This window comes from Sus scrofa, chromosome 6, assembly GCF_000003025.6.
Source record: "Sus scrofa isolate TJ Tabasco breed Duroc chromosome 6, Sscrofa11.1, whole genome shotgun sequence".
In the NCBI taxonomy this organism is placed as follows: Eukaryota; Metazoa; Chordata; class Mammalia; order Artiodactyla; family Suidae; genus Sus; species Sus scrofa.
In genome coordinates this window covers 23,546,295-23,564,435 of record NC_010448.4, presented here as the reverse complement: position 1 = coordinate 23,564,435, position 18,141 = coordinate 23,546,295, and the positions used below count along the sequence as shown (strand labels likewise).

The following is an 18,141-nucleotide window of genomic DNA, read 5'->3' as shown; positions in this document are numbered from 1 at the left end:
GAAGAATATGCTTAGTAGACATCGCTACCCACAAGAGTGGTTATAGGTTCGGTGATAAATAAACTGTAGTTATTTTTATCATCACTATTAATAATAAATAAGAGTTAAAAATACCTTTTGCAGTGCTTGAAATTGCCTCTGTATGCTATATTCTGTCTTACACACTCAGAAATACTCCTTTGCTCTTGTGGACGTTTTTAAAAAGGAAAGAAACAAGGCTAAATCATGTAACAGGAGAATCGGGGGAACATAAGTGCTTACACATGTGCACTTTTAAAATATTCAGTAATCACTGCAACTTCTCTAGGTGCTTCCATTTACTTCTGGAAATAAAATGTACACCTCAGTCTCTTAATTGCACATGGTGCAAATTTCAACCAATGAACAGTAAAAAAAAAAAAAAAAACCAGTAACGATTCAGTAATGGCTGGGTTATTTTTTATGGTTGTATTAGTGCCACGTAAATGTCAGAGCCCTGCAGAAGAGGGTGATGATCATTCCTACCCCATGTCTCTTAAAATTCCCTACCTGCCTTCAGAATTCAGGGGAATGGGAGGGACTCTTTTCTCATTCCGTGTGTGCGCGCATGTGCGCAAATGCAACACATGGATTCTTTCCATTATACTGTTTAGGGTGATATTAAAAAAAAAAACAAAAAACAAAAAAACCAGAATACGTCGTAACTCCTGCCTTAAGGAATGCCCAGTAAGAAAGTGAAGAGAAATGTTAAACACGTGATGATTTTTAAGATGTGAAAACAAATTAAATAGTGCAGACTACTACAAAATTTTCAGACCATCGTCTGTGATGAAGACAGATAATTATAACAGTAATAATGATACCTAGTATTTATTGACTGGTTCCTGTATGCCTAGTATTTTGTCTTTTTATTGAACTATGTTTTATATGGGGAAAATCACATGTATCGTAAGTATTCAGCTTGAGACCTTTAGCAGATGCAGACCAAGAGCCTGATCGTTATCACCCCCTGTGTGTTTACCATTCTTGTTTACTATGAATTGTGTTATTATAAATATTTTTTAGTATGTCTCTTATGGTGACTATATATATAGTCGTAAATATGTTCTTCCATGTTTTCCTCTAGAAGCTTTTACTGGTTTTTCTTTCATATTTAGATAATGCAATTCATCGGGAATTTATTTTTTAGGATGGCGAAGTGTGAAGGCTAGATAGATTTTTCCTGTATGGAAGTTCAATCGATTAAGCACCATTTATTGCAAATATCAAGTGATACATTAAGATTTTTAAAGAAATTACAGAAAATTGACACCTGTGTTTATACAAAAGATTAGCTATGGGTGGATGATCGTGCAAAAAGTTCAGCTTAAAGTAGCTCAGTTATTTTAGACTCAATCACATTGCCAGTGAAGGTGGAAACAGTTTGAAGGCAGAAACAATGAGACTTGGAATTTCAACAGTTTTTGTTTGTTTTTGTTTTTTTTTTTGGGGGGGGGGCTGCACTCGCTGCATATGGAAATTCCCAGGCCAGGGGTCTAATTGGAGCTCTAGCTGCCGGCCTACACCACAGCCACAGCAACGCAGGAGCTGAGCCACATCCGCGACCTACACCACAACTCATGGCAACGCGGGATCCTTAACCCACTTTGTGAGGTCAGGAATCGAACATGCATCCTCATGGTTCCTAATTGGGTTCATTAGCCACTGAGCCATGAAGGGAGCTCCCTGAATGGATTTTTAATCACAATTTCTGTTTTCTCTATCATTCTCTTTCTCCCTCTCTCCTTTCTTTCTGGGTGTTGGCCTTATTATTCCTTACTTTGAAAATGGTCCAGAATTTACATGTCAGAAGCTCTATTACCTGTGCTGATCATTCATTTTGTATTTTTGTATACATTCTTTCAGTCGGAATAGTACAAGTGGGATTCCATTGGAAAGGAAACTTTTTTGACTACACCCATGGCATGCTGATTTTCCTGGTCCAAGGATCAAACCTGAGCCATGGGAGTAACCAGAGCCACAACAGTGACAATGCCAAATTCTTAACCGGCTGAGCCACCAGGGGGCTCCCTGGAGAAGAAATGTGAATAATTCAGTGAGATTCTGTGCCCAAAACTCCGTATTTGCTCATGGGATTTTTTTTTTTTTCCTTATTCAGTTTTGTTGTGGAAAAATACACATATATAAATTGAATCCATGTAAATCGTCCAGTGAATTTTTGCAGTTGTAATTTCAACGAATCGAACCACTGCCACAGTCATGGTACAGAGCACTTGCGTCACCCCCAAAAGTTTCTTTGTGTCACTTTATAGTCTCTCCATCCCCCAAACTTTTAGTCATTATACATAACTTTATATTTGCATAAGACCTGCACTCTTGTATATCATTCTTCTCACTGCACATGTTTCTAAGATGCACTCAATTTTTTGTCTCCTTTCTTCTCTCTCTCTGTTCCTTTCCTCTTCTTTCTTTCTTTCTTTCCTTTATTATTGTTGTTTCTGAGAGAACAGATCATATGTTAGTCTGTCCATTAATTGAATGACCTTTGTGGTGTTGAGTGTTTTGGTTTTAAAGACAAAGCTTCTATGAGCATCATGTACAAGACTTTGTATGGATGTACATTTTCATTTCTCTTTGGTAAATATGGGTCATATTGGGACTGTATGCTTAACTCTTTAAAGTGACTTCAAAAGAGTTTTAAAATGTGATTTTACCATTTTGTATTTCTGCCAAACCTTAAGGAGAGCTCTTTTCAGTATTCTTGCCAACACTTGGTACCATCAGTCCTTTTAGCTTTAGCCCTTTCAATATGGTGGCATACCACTTTGGTTTTAATTTGTATTTTCCTGATGCTTAATGATGCGAAACATCTTGTTTTGTCCTTATTGTCCAATCATTTATCATTTGTGGAGTGTCTGTATGGAAGGAAATTATCTATTTCCTCTGCCCTCTAAATTCTCAGTGGGAGGCTCATGTAATGTGACAATTTAACAAAGGAAAAGCAAAGCGTGTGCCTTTATTTAATATTAGTTTTACATGACACTGGAGCCTTCATAAGGAGATGAAAACTCAAGAGAAGCCGTTAAACCTGAGTGTTTCAGTGCTAAGTTTGCTGAAGAGTAGAGGATCCTGGAAAAAGGCAATAGGATGGAAAGGGTATGAGCTAAGTGTAGTGAAGTGGAGGAAGCAGCAAGTCCTGTTCGCATTCCTCTAGGTGTCTTGGAGATAAGGATGTTCCTTTCCACTGGGTACAGGGAGGGTGTATTTCACATGAGTGTTTTGTGACCTTCAGAGGACGGTCAGAAATCCTGTACACACAGTTTCTCAGATTCCTTCAGCCTAAAATATTCAGTATGCTAAAGTGCCATGTTTTGGAATAGTACATCCCAAACCTTTTCATCTATTTAAATCATTTGCCTAAGATTGTGTTTTGATTAACTCTGGATAAGAGACCTCTGTCAGAAATGTTTTAAAAATAGTTCTTTGTTACTTGCCCTTTAATCTTTTTTAATGGTGTCTGTTGAAGAGAGATAATCAAAAATTTTTTATTTTAATTCCAAATTGTACTTAATATAGCCCATGTTTTTAAAAAAATTACCGATTCTGCATTTATAAAGCTTTTCTTCAGTGTATTCTTTTAGAAAGTTTATAATGTTATCTTTTATATCTAGGTCTATGATCAATTTTTTGTTAATTTTGAGAGTGTCCCGGGTGAAGTAAAGGCCAGGATGGTTACTTTTTATTCCACGTGAATATCCAGTTCTTCTCTTCAGAGTTTGCTGGAAAAAGATTTCTTTCTCTAAAGGGTTACCATGACAACTTTGATAAAAACAAAATTCTATTGACTGTACAATTTGGAGAAAATTGATGTCTTAATATGGACTCTTTCAATTCATTAATCTTAAATCATTTGAAATAGCTAAATTCACTTATTAATTTTAGTAGTTTTATGGAGTTCTTGGTATATTCCATGTAAACAGTCATGCCATTTACAAATAAAAGTAGTTTCCTTTCCTATCTTTGTGATGTTTCTTTTTGTTGACTTACTGAAAGGACTTAGAATTCCAGAAAATTATTGAATGAAGATTAGGAAATTAGATCTTTTTCTCTTGTTTCCAATATTATTGAAAAACATTTAATGTTAACTCTGATGTTAGCTTTGAAATTTTTTGTATACGTCTATCCAATAGAGTAAGTTCCTTCTATTTCTGGAAGTTCGTATTTTCAGTGGGTGTCATATGTTACATGTCAAAGGCTTTTTCTGCGCTGTTGTCATGATTCTCTGGTTATTCTGTTAGTATGTTTAATTATTTTAATTGATTTTCAACTATTATTCCAACTTTGCTTTTCTGGAACAAATTCTGTTTAATCCTAATATGCTATTCTCTTAATATATCATTAAATTTAGTTAACTAGTATTTTCTTAAAAGATTTTTACATGTGTTCTTGAATAATATTAGTCTCTGTATAAGAATGTTTATGTTAAGTTTTAGATATCAGTATTATGCTGGCTTTATCAAATGAATTTAGAAGGTTCTTCTCTATATTCTGAATGTTTATGTATAATACTGGGATTATTTATCCTTATATGTTTGATGGAATTCACCAATAAAAGTGTCCAAGGCTAGCATTCTCTTGGGTAATATTTTTTACAGCAAAATTAATTTCTTCAGTACAATAAGGCTATTTAGATTTTCTGTTTCATCTTGTATCAGTTTTATATGTTGAATTTTTAAAAGAATTTGTCTGCTTCATCTCAGTTGTCAAATGTGACATAATTTTATTTAAATATTGTCTTACTAATTTTTTTTTGGTCACACCTGTGACACGCAGAACTCTCTGGGGCTGAATTCAGACCTGAGCCACAGCAGTGAGAACTGCTGAATCCTTAACTGTCGGCCACTAGGAAACTCTGATCTTGTTAATATTTTAATTTTAAGAAATCTGTAGGGGTAACTTCATCACTCTTGATTGGTATAGGGTTATTTTCATTGGATTGATCTTTTCAAAATATCAGAACATGGTTCAAGAGTCAAGGAGTGACTGGGCAGAGTTTACACACAGAATCTGGAGTCCTGTTCTCTGTTAGTTTGTCTCCTTTCTGGGATTCTCTACTCTTTCCAAAAGATAATACATTTTAAAATATGGATTTAAAAAAATTATCCAGAATTACAGTTGTTATCTGTAGGGAGTTTATCTCTCTGGGAATTTATTCTGCCATATAGGAAGCAAAACTCCCAAGAGAAGATTTTGAAAATGCCAACAGAAGAAGACTGGAGGTAGTATCTGTTGAACGCCTATTGTGTACAGATCTACAATTTTTACTTTATGCTGTGTGGTCGGTGCAGTGTTGCTGCTTTTGGTGTCCTTTTATTATTAATAAAGAAAAATGAGGATCAGTGTTATGGTAAAACACCCTAAATTTCAAATTAAGGAAAGTAACAGGGTCTGTCACTGTTACAGGATCATAAAACTATAGATTCTATATATTTTTTGGTGAATCATGTGACTTTTTTTTAGGCTGTTACCACAAGAATGAAAGTTCCTAATAGGAGAGCTGAACTACATGTAAATAAAAGTAATATTGGTCAATGTTTATAAACTCCATAATATTAGTATAGATAATGTTCCATATTGCAGAAATAAAGTATTGCCTTTGGCTATGGACATTGAAGGATTTTTGGCTTTTTGCCTCCATTCTAACAATATCAGATACCGTGCCTCTCTGTCAAATATATATTATGATATTGATCCTTAATTGATCATTTTCTGAATGGCTGATTCAATTAAAGAATATTAACTTAGGAAACAAATAATTTTAAAAATCCATTCAAAATTACTAATTTATTATTTACTATATGTCATATAGACTTATAATTTCTGTTATTATAAAACAGAGAAAATAGGTACAGTCATTGTTTGTTTATAGAGTTTGCTGTTTAATTAGTAAATCAACATTAAAAGAAAAATTAGGGCGTTCTCCAGCAGGTGAAGGATCCAGTGTTGTCACCGCAGTGGCTTGAGTCACTGCTGTGGCAAGGATTCAGTCCCTGGCCTGGGAACTTCACTCCTGCAGGTGTGGCCCCCCCATTTTTTTTTTAATTCAACCATAAAAATACAAACAGAGCAACAAGGATTTGCTGGATGGCACAGGGAATTATATTCAGTATCTTATGATAGCCTGTAATGGAAAACAATCTGAAAAAATATGTATAACTGAATAATTTTGCTGTACACCTGCAAGTAACACAGTATTGTAATTCAACTTCAATAAGAAACACAAATAGAATTGCAGAGTACACTGCATTCCCTAAAAGAGTATCTTCAGATTATGTAAAAGTGGATAATCTTGCTTCAAAGGAGGAGTCAAAAATAATGTATTCTGCCCTCCAGCTTGTTGACGCTACCAAAAAATTTAGTGATGGCTTCTTACTCTCTTTCTTTCCCTGCATTTTCTATTTGGAGTTCATATCTGTCAGCCTTTCTGAGAAACACATGACTGCACACACAATGTTTACTGATACAAGGAATGTTCTGATTCATAGACTTCTCCTTTCTGTCATTCTTTTCAAGAAGAAGCGATGTTGACAGATGTGGGGCATCTGGGGTCAGGTGGGAGCTTGAGAAGCTTAGAAAACTCTATGTGCTCAGTAAAAGCAGGTCTACTCAGCTCATAAGAAGGTGGGATGACACTGAGCTAAACATTTGGCAGAGAAGGAAAATGGAAATGTTGGTATATGTGCTTTTTTCTCTTCAGACTATAAATTGTATATACTTTTATAACAGACCCTAAAGTGCATGGATATAGTCAGACAGCAGCATCCTCATTATCAGTGTCAGTATGTCTGACAGCAAAACAGTTTACTTGTAGGACATGCAAGAGATATTATTTCAAGGTGGATGATTGACATACGTTTTTGTTGCAGAATTCATCTAGAGAAATGACAAATTTGTCAAAGAGAGTTGGATCTTGAAAGATTTGCTTCTGCGTCAGGTACAAATACCATTTCATGAACTTATGTATATATATATTTTGTTTCTCTATGAATTAAATCATGGTTATTTCCATTGTAAATCTTCATTATAACACCATCGTGTCATTAACATAATCTCAGATTTTTTTTTGGTTGGATGTCTGAGTTTGATTTCTGGATGGCTGGACATAATTTAAATTGAGGGTTGGGAAGGTTCTTATTCTCCAGTTTGTGCGTGTAGATTCTCATTTAGATATGCCAGAATATACTTTCTTTCTGTTTTGAATACTTTCTTTACACCTAAGTTTATTCTCTTGAGGCCCTAAGATACCTGTTTTGATTCTGGGCCTTGTGAAGCAAGCATTTCCACCTGGGTAATTTTAATTGGTATAGCCCGGCTAAGCAGGCTTTCTCTCCCTGATGTCTTAACTCTCGTATCAAGACTCTACTCTGGGAGCCGGAAAGGGGATTTTTTTTTTTTTTTTTTTTTTTTTTTTATCTCCATGAGGAACTTATTGATGGCTCTGCTCTAACCTGCTTCTCCATACTACCTGAGCTGAAAAATGTTGTTTTCCACCACAATTCAGGTAAGGAGTGGAATGGGGCATGAGGAGAGACTTGCTCATTATCTTTTTGTTTGTTTTTCCTTTTATCTATTTTCTTCCAATCATTTTGTCTATGGCCAGGTGTTCCTAGTTTTCTTGAGAGCTGTACCTTTGAAAAATAAAATCTAGAAACTTTTTTCCCTCTCTTTCCTATTTGTTTTCCATATTTTAACTGAAGTTACTGTGTAGAGATTACAAAATGCTTGAAGAAGATAGATGAAAGGGACATAGGCTACTTTTGAATTATAAATCTCTTGCCATATTTGAGAGATATTTGAGTCATACATTGGATCAGGACCAGCCCAGAGGGATTCTCAGCCAAAATTCTTAGAATAAATTTTAATTTGGCTCTAGCACTACATTTTAAGTGTCTACAGTTTTTGGTGGTAGCCATTTGTATAAAGTCAAGGAAGTAAACCAGTGTGCATGGGCTAACACGTGGATGAAATATGATCATTCAAAAACACTGTATGTAGTTTATTTGTCTGTACATTCAGGAAGAAAAATGAAAAGTCTAGGATTCAGTTCATCCATGTTACAGAGCATCTTTGCCTTTAACTGAGATGCATGGACATGGATAACTCATTCTGTCTTCTCTGGTCTGGTACTCTGTACGTGTTGAAGTGATGGCTTGGTAAAAAATGTTCTTGGTAAAATTTCATCAACTCTCCATTTTATGAAACCCCCCAAAGGCCTTGCTAACAGTTAACAAGTCCTTCAGTTCCGTAAACCAATATGAAGACTGGAGAAAATCAAGACACATGAACTGTGTATCCCTTTCATTGTTGAAAAGGCATGTTTACTGTGTAAACATCAGATTAAACGAAGGGTGAAATTACTGGCTTAATTCTATAATTTCCTCTCATATTGCCATCAGTATGTTTCAGTACCACTGTTTGAGATTCTAGAAGGGCTGAACACCGTTAATTTAACTTGGTTTGTGGCATGCCATGCAAAATATTGCACATGGAAGTGCTGGTAGGGTTTGATGCATATTTTAGATACTGATAACTTTCATTTTGGTCTCCAGCATCAGTTCTTCCATTTATTCTGCCCGCACTTACAAACAGTAAACCAGAAGAAACACCTCACCTATAGATTTTTGGTTGTAGAATCAATGTGGGAAAAGGACAGGGAAAGATGACCAAAATGTTCCCTTCTTTGCTCAAAGTAGATTCGCCTCTATCAGCTGTTCAAATCTTTTAGCAACCTTCCCTTCCATCCTTATCCTCTCTGAAACATATCGGTAATGAGATTGGTCATAAACAATGTGAATTTGGCCCCAGATAGTGATATGTGGGATGTTTGTTTCAAAAAAATAAAAACCCATGCTCCTCTTTCATCCTTTCATGTAGTTTCTTCTTGTTTCATCTGCCGGGTAAGCACGTTTAGATCCTGGACTAGCAGAGCACCCTGGCCAAATTCTTTTCCATAGTTTAAATGACTGAGTAGGTATCTGTGATCAGGCTTTATTCTAAAGTGAGCCAGACTTCCTACCTCTGCTCCTCCTCCTGTTTCTTATTCTTCCTCATCTGTATCTAAGCATATTACTCTCAATTATTTAGCTTGAGAGGAGGAAGAATGTTCTAATTAGGCTTTGCTTCTAATCAGGGTTTCTACTCAGTCTTTTAAATTGGTGTCTGAATTAGAACATTATCCACTTAGGGCATCTATGGACAAAATGAAACTGATTCCCATTTTGCTCTTGTTATGGGAAAGAACTGAATTGCGTGACAGGATTCAGGTATTTTAATTCTTGCAATGATAGCATCAGGATAACAAAAAGAACTCATAAGCTATGATGCTGTGAAATCAATAAAGTAGTTTTATAGTCACACAGATCTAGGAGTTCCCATTGTGGCTCAGCAGGTTAAGAATCCATGAGGATGTGGGTTCAATCCCTGGGCTTACTCGGTGGGTTAAGGATCTGGCATTGCATATAGGTTGCAAATGTGGCTCACATCTGGCATTTCTCTTGCCATGGCTGTGGCTTAGAATGGCAGGTGTACCTCCGATTTGAAACTTCTGTATGCTGCAGGTACAGCTCTAAAAAAAAAAAAAAGTGAGAAAAACATACAGATATAGGTTGAACTCTTTTTTCTGATATTGTGTTTGTACACACATACACACACACACACGTGTGTGTTATATTTTTATGACCCACCAAAGAACAATCACTATTTTAGCTACAGGTGGTACAGAGATAAATCAAGCAGCAAAAGCCTGACTTTATTGAGCTTATATTTTACTGAGAGATAAATATGTATTGGAAAATTAATTCCTTGGTTGTAATAAATTCTAGGAAGAAAATTAAGCACTTGCTACCTACATTAATTTAAACAAGTTATTTAACTTTGAGACTCAGTTTTCTCATTTGTTAAATAACTTTTGAAAATAACATTTGGGCTGCCTTTTAAGTAATAGAATGTTGGGATTGAACTGGTTGATCGCCTTAAAAAGCTATTTGATAACTGCAATGCAATGTTCTATCAGGGGGAGAAAAAGTGCCTCATCCTCTCTTTCCTTCATGTAAATGTTGGAATTGTCCTAAAATGTCAGATTGCTTGTTTTTAATCATCTGTTTAATTTCCCTCAATGCAAGCTCCCCTTTGTCTCTCCTTTGAATAGGTGGCTTGTAACAAATCCCTACAAATGTTCACACAGATTTTTAATAATTTTAGCAATTCATTTGGAAAACCTTTGTGTTGCAAGCCCAGACTTTAGGAGTCTGAGTAGCAGTTCTGGAGCAACAGAAAGGAAGAGCTGAAAATAGGCATAGGATGGGTATATTGATCAGAATGAAGCCTCGGCCCAAGCTATTGGGCCAAGTTTGAACAGGAGGGAGGTTCTGGCTGATGCTTAGGGACTTTTTTGTTCACCAGGCTTCGTGATGTTTGGTCCTATATCAAGAAAAATGTTTGGACATCTCAAAGTTGATGATACCTTCAGTAATATTTATATTTCCTAAATATGAGGTTTTTTTAAAAAAGTTATTGCATATTAAAAATTTAGAATTATTTCCAAACAAATTTTCCCATAGATTTCCATAGAAATGACTATGAATATGGACTAATTTTGTTCCTCTAAAAATATTTGAATGTCAACCTCTAAATGAAGCTCCCTGAATTTTCTGATGATACTATTTCTGATGATACCACATAGTTGGAGACATCTTTTAAGAAATTTCCTCCTCATACAATGAGAATACCCCAAAATGTGGAATCCTCCTGAACTCACCTGTTTTTATTGTTTTTAGCAGTAACAGCTACAAATATTAAGTATCAGAAATTAAACATATCATTGCAACTATATAATTCATGAGCAACAAGATAAATGTTCAAGGTAACTTTTGTGACTTAAACCAAAAAAAATATTGAGGAGTTCCTATCGTGGCTCAGCGCAAAAGAATCTGACTAGCATCCATGAGGATGCAAGTTTGATCCTTGGCCTCCCTCAGTGGGATAAGGATCCGGCATTGCCACAAGCCGTGGTGTATGTAGGTTGCAGATGTGGCTCGATCCCACGTTCTGTGGCTGTGGTGTAGGCCATCAGCTGCAACTCTGATTCGACCCCTAGCCTGGGAACTTCCATATGCCATGGATGTGGCCATAAAAAGACAAAAAAAATAATGAACTAAGACACTGATTCATTTTTCGCCCATAACAAATAGCACAAATGTAGGCTTAACACTATGGGTTCTCAGTGTCACTGGGATCAGTCTTAAGCTCCTTTTTACCCTAAGATACGACCCTTATTCTCATGCTGAAATATGGCTTTGAGAATATCAATCATCAAAGTAGAGTTCAAGGCAGGAAGGAAGAGGAAAAAAGAAGGGCAAAAAACTCCTGCCAGTTAGGTTTCTGTTAAAGAGACTTTTGTGTGAGTCCTACTAAATAACTTCCTATTACATCTTCTTGGCCAAGCCAGTCAGCCAGCAATGTTCAAGATTGAGATGATTTTATCTGGGCATAAAACCACCCATAGCAACAAAGTTGTTCTTTCGTTTTTATTTATTTATTGTTTTGGGGGTTTTTTTGTTTGTTTGTTTGTTTTTGTCTTTTTTTTGTCTTATGTCTGTGGCATATGGAGATTCCCTGGCTAGGGCTCTAATTGGAGATATAGCTGCCAGCCTATGCCAGAGCCACAGCAATGTGGAATCCGAGCCGCATCTGCGACCTACATCACAGCTCACGGCAACACCAGATCCTTAACCCACTGAGTGAAGCCCAGGATTGAATCTGCAACCTCATGGTTCCTAGTTGGATTCGTTTCTGCCGTGCCACAAGAGGAACTCCAAGTTGTTCTTTAATTATACAGTCAAAAATTAAAAGATGGATATTAGTCTCTGCCATGACACAATTATTCCTATATGCCCCATAAATAAATCAATATATCACGTTAATTTAATTATTTCTCTTACCATGAAACAGCCTGTATTTTCCTATCTGATCATATGAAAATCTGATCTGTTATGAAAATCATATCTGATCAGAAATCTGGTTTGCCGTTTGATCACTCATTACAAGGATACCTATTTTCTCATGCTCTCTGTTGATAAATCTTACCCATTCTTTAAAATGTCCTCAAATACCCATTCTGTTAAGTGTATACAAATTCCCAATGCCTTAGTGAGTTAATTATACCTCAGTTACTATACACATATTTGAAACTATTTGCTACTGCTTATCTTATGTTTTATTAGTAAGTAGATGTTTTTCTCCTTTATCATAGAGAAGCTACTTAAATTACAAGTGTTACGCATTGTCATTAGAGTAGTATTAATACCATACCTCTGAATCCATTTTATTATTCAGTGTTTATCTTCCTATTGCCATTGAATATCAAACCAACTTACAAGCTATGTAAACAAATTTCATTTGCTAGACAGTAATGTTATCTTAGACAATAAGCTATCTTCATAATTTTAATTTTATAATTTCTTTAATGGTTTCCAATATTTAATTCACTTCTATGAAGTAAGTATTTGACTGCAATCACTATAATCCATAGGCAGTAAGCAAATGAGTTATGCTTCCTTGTCTTTACTTTTAATTAATTAATTAATTAATTTGCTTTTTAGGCCTGCACTTGCGGCATATGGAAGTTCCCAGGCTAGGGGTCGAATCAGAGCTATAGCTGCCAGCCTACACCACAGCCACAGCAACATCATATCCGAGCTGTGTCTGTGACCTACACCATAGCTCATGGCAACACTAGATCCTTAACCCACTGAGCAAGGCCAGGGATCGAACCCACAACCTCATGGTTCCTAGTTGGATTCCTTCCTGCTGTGCCACAACAGGAACTCCACTTGTCCTTACTTTTAAAGCATTATATGTTGCGTGTCTATAACATCTGAGTTCTGCTAGATTCTAAGAAAACAAAGTTTATAATTTTCTTTGCTTGGCTCTCTGTGATACTGATAGCCACCTTACCTGCTTTTCTTAAAATTATTTTACTGGTCTGGGAGGAAATTATATGCTTTGTTTTGTCTAGTAAGAAATGTTTAACATTAGCCACATTTCTTGTTATTGTTGTTACTAGCAAGTTCTAGAAGCTCCTGGGCCCTTGTTCTTTGTCGTTGTATTGCTTTCATAATTAACACTGGGTTTAAAAATCTCGTCCTTGATATTTTCCCTCTCATGCTATTATGCCTAATTATAACGTACTGATTTTACTAATGCTGGATGTACTTTCTGTCCCTTATATGATCTTAGATATCAAAAGAAGCTTTAATGTAACCATATGCTGAGAGAAGAGATAACTGCCATCTCCAGGGGTGGTACAAAGGAAGAGAAATAAATGATTTTGAATAAATAAATTAATGGACTTATTTATCATCATATCTGTGATGCAATTTAATATTTTCAAAAATTACTTTGTACAACAGCCTTATCGAAATATGTTTAGGATGTTTCCAAAGAGTCAACTGAAGATAATGAAATTTTCTCAAATGTTTGCTAAACATTTAGTCTCATTATCTTGTCCTTCCCATAGATCCAGGGATAGCCATATTTTAGGGGAATTAGCCTTCCATTTTTCGAGACTGAGTTTGGTCTTATGAATAATTCATAGATACTTATGATATAATACCAGTGAACAAATATGTATGAATGTTCATCCCTTGCTAGATACATATGAGAATCAATAACTATGAAAGCAGCATGCTTTTAATAGCATCTTGATAATATGCCCAGGGCACCTTTGCTAAAACTACTATGCTTCTTAAAAAGTTGCTGTGCTTACACTATGTTAGTATAGTCAGCAAGACTCTGGTCTCCTTATAGTATTTAAGCTCTAAAGAGTCCCAGTAGTTAATGTAAACAAGAAAACCCAAGCAAGAGAAACTGCGTGTAATTTTTTTGATTATAATGTGTCCTAGGAGAAGATCTCTACTGAGACCTGTCAAACTAGGATCTATTTACCACCAGTGCTATTTGCAATTTTTTGCTTGATCTTCAATTTACAAACTTAATGCTAAGACTTGATACTTTCTTGTGTATTGAATACCTAATTTTCCTTGGCCAGACTACTTTATTATCTTGCTCATCTATAAAAAGGGTAAAAAATAATAATAATATCCCTCTGTAATGGCTGTTCTTTTTGCCAGCTAATCCCTAAGTATACTTGTTTTTTGTTCACTGCCCAAACAGATTGAGCATTTCCTGCCCTATCATGGTAGTAAAATTTCAGGATTTGCTCCACACCTCGGGAACTTTGGTCTTCCGTCTCTTCCTCCTTTCTCAAATGCTTCTTTTATTTCCTGTTTCAGCTTTTTATCACCCCTCTCTGAAAAGAGTTGGTGATTCTGTATTCCTTACGGGATTTTTAAAGAATAGACATAGTACCTGTCAAGTGCTCAGAGTCATATTTGTCATATGGGCAACTTTCCATTAATATTAGTTTCTGTCATTAGGTGAGCAAGTATATCTGTATCTGTGAATGTGTTTGTGTAAGTACATTTGTATAGTATGAGTAGGGTTTCACAGGGAAAAGCTAAATAACAATATGGATTTGGAGAAAACCTGGCTTCCCTGGATAGTCCTCAATTGAGCTGCATGATTTTATTTCTCATTTTAATAATCACAGTACCTATAAGAGAGTAACATAGATCTTAGTGCGTTTTTTTTTTTATATTAGGTAACAAACAATACAGTATGACAAATGTAATCAGAGATGGATGGAAAGAATACCTTCCTATAGTCATTAATTTGGGGAAAATTGAAACATAATGGAAGGCAGAAGTAAGGATAGTCACATATGACATTAATATGTGTTTCAAAACTCTAGCTGTATTTCATTAAATTCATTTTTCTCAAGTACTTTCTGTTTTAAAGTTTTAGTGAAAAAAATGTTATTACTATTTATCTTTATGAAAGAATCACCTTCATACTTTGGGGGGTTGATTTACTCTTGATGTTTTGTGTTAGTAGTATTGTAGGTGAGTTTCTAATAAAAAATTACACTAAATGAAAATCAGAAAGAAAAAATGGATTCTAGTTCCAATTTTGTCACTATGTACACCAGGGCAAGACTTAAGTGTCAAATTGCTTTGCATTCTGTGGTGTGGCCAATTCAAACAAACAACACAGTCAAGCATGTAGTGATACTGTTACTTCCTTTAAATCCCACAGTCCTTGCCACTCGCCAGGTTGCATTTACACTTCTCTGCTATTTACCTACATCATTTCCTGTGCCCGAAATTCTCCATCTCCTCCTTTTTTTCCTGGTTAATTCCTTTGCTTTCTTCAGATTTCAGGTCAAGTCTCACTTCCCCATCATCTGTCTTGGCTCTTGCTGACTTATTTGACCATATAAATCTATTCCAAAGTACATATCCAGCTGAATTTTTATAATTTTTGGTGTGTTTTTATTAGGGTTTTTTTTTTTTTGCTTATAAAATATAAGCTTCATTGACATCGAGGATTTTATTTTTGCTCACCATTGGATGCCCAGAGTTATATAATTAAGGGGTAGTATAAATAAAATTGAAGGTGGGTATTTTTTTGAATCTTTTGATTTCATGGTGTTTTTTAGGTAACCAATCTGTTATGTGTGCTACTGAAAATAAAGAACGGATGCAAATGCATTTTATCAAGGAGCAAAGCCCAATCACCAGAAAGAGCCATCACACAGACACTGCTTTAGAAATGGCTTTGGTTTCTGAAAGGGGAATCTAAAAGGCCAGCAAGGGTTAAAAATTTAAAGCCACAATAATGGTATATAGAGTCAGCTCATACTGGCTCATAGGAATCAAGTGTTTGACTTTTTAAGGATTTTGTGAGATGATTACTAAACCCATGGCAGCCTGCAATTGATTATGATGGGAGCATGTACACTACAAAAACTGGCAAAGACTAAACAAGCCTACTCCCCACTTCTCCAGGGATTTTTAATGTTCACTGACACATTACTTCCTGTCACATGAAATAGGAAGTAGCCACTGGAGCTAAGATGGTATGTATAGTTATGGGACTGGGAGAAATCCAGAGAAATACGTGAGCTTAAAAAAATAAAATGAGTTCCTGTCGTGGCGCAGTGGTTCACGAATCCGACTAGGAACCATGAGGTTGCGGGTTCGATCCCTGGCCTTGCTCCATGGGTTAAGGATCCAGCATTGCCGTGAGCTGTGGTGTAGGTTGCAGACGCAGCTCAGGTCTGACGTGGCTGTGGCTCTGGCGTAGGCCAGCGGCTACAGCCCCAATTCGACCCCTAGCCTGGGAACCTCCATATGCCTCGGGAACGGCCCTAGAAAAGGCAAAAAGACAAAAAACAAGAATAAAAAAGAGTAGGTGTATTTGATTATTTCCTCTTTCTTACTAGTGTTTTAAGAAAGATTCATAATAGCCTCTGAGATCATCATTATCACTCTCATCATTCCTAATCTTCTTAACAAACACATATTTTAGGACAGTTGTGACTCTCAGTTTAGAGATCACTAATTTGAAAACACAGATTAAATCACATATCCAGGGTCAGGTAGCTAGGAGATGGCACAAGTTGAAATTGTACCTAAAAATTCAGCCTTCAAAAATAATCACACTGTCAAAGTCAATAGGCTTCCATTGGTCTAGTTATCCCACACTCAGTGTGGAGGCTTTCCATCTAGAGGCAGAGTTCAAGTGTTCTATTTTTCTTTTGCATGTATTATATATATTTCAAAGGCATTTGACTGTATTTTCTCCTGGCCACTCACACCCACCCCAGCCAGGTCATCCATGCCTGAACTCGACATTTTACTTTTAGTTATTTGGATTTTCCTAGCTTTCGATATAAAGAAAGCTCCTTTTTGATCTGAATAGGCTGCATTGTATCTTCTGGAAGTTTTAGTATTAGGGTGGGTGGAAGTAAAGCAGAAGTACTATCCTAGTAAGGACTGCTTAATACCATAGTTATTTAAAAAAACTTTCTCTCTAGGTGGAAAAGTGTTTATTTTTAAATATGCCTAAATAAAACCTTTCAGTAGATAAAAGAAATAATGATAATGCCCATCAAGAAGTATGCTGGAAACAAGCTTTTGCTATTTTTCCTGTCACTTGTCATACAGAGGTTTCTTAAAATTTGGATTGCAGTCCTAAGGAAATATGACAAATACCGTCATCACGAATCAAAGAAGTGGAAAGATCAGTTCATTTACTTCAGAAAATTGTATAGACAAGTAATCTTAATAGCATTTTTCCTGCAACTCATCATCAATGTATTGTGAACTGAAATGAAAATGGATTTTAGAATTTCCAAAATCAAAAATGGATCTGTATACATATTTCCCAGGACAATCTCCTGTCATTAAGTAATCATCCCTCACCCATCTTTTATTGCTATTGATGCAAGATAACATTATCTCAAAACAACTAATCAATATTATCATAATCTCCTAAAATTTTATCTCTTGAGTATTGGCATTTGGAAATACATCTTTAGTTAGCAGGTTTAGTAATTGCTTTTTCTTTTTCAGTTAATCTAGCCCTTAAAAGATTCATGATACATTTCAGAAAAAAGATGTCATAAATATGACTTGAAAACCAGTATCATTTTATGTTAATATACAGAATTAGCAATAAAATAGAAATATCTAGTATGTTTTTAAAGCATCTGCATACTTATGTGAATTCAGATCATCAGTGCTATCAGTGATGTTTATTTTAACATACACATTATATCCCTGTAGGTAAATTTGCCAGCACACCATTATGTTTGAGAAGCAGATTTTTAAACCTATCTCATTATCTTGTAAGTATAAATTTACATCTCCCGTGACAGGGAAAGTATCATTTAAAAACATTTTAGATATGGACAAAGGATCATTACTGAATATAAATGCAATATTATATGTAAGGAGGGCATAAGTGTATACTTGAATCATTTCAGAAATATCTTTATAAAGTTATAATTTAGAATTTTTAAATCACCAGCCTCAATACTGAATTACTCTTACTAAAAGAACAGAAGTAAACAGAACACTGTAAATCAGTTATAATGGAAAAAATAGAAATTTTTATTAAAAAAAAGTATAAATTTTGTTATACCATATAAAGCAAACAGTATCTCTGTATATACATACATATATGTATATGTATACAGGT

At 35.4% G+C, this 18,141-nt stretch overlaps 1 protein-coding gene across 3 annotated transcripts in view; it reads left to right on the top strand.

Annotated features, from left to right (window-relative positions):
- Nucleotides 1-18,141, top strand: part of CDH8 (cadherin 8) — a 721,537-nt gene that overhangs the window by 80,066 nt on the left and 623,330 nt on the right. For 2 of the 3 annotated variants that reach the window (XM_021093977.1, XM_021093978.1), the window contains one exon: nt 6,906-6,973. The exons of the other annotated variant lie outside the window; for it this stretch is intronic. The gene's annotated coding sequence lies outside the window, so the exon portion shown is untranslated. The remainder of the gene's footprint in view (nt 1-6,905; nt 6,974-18,141) is intronic. 3 annotated transcript variants of the gene reach the window in all.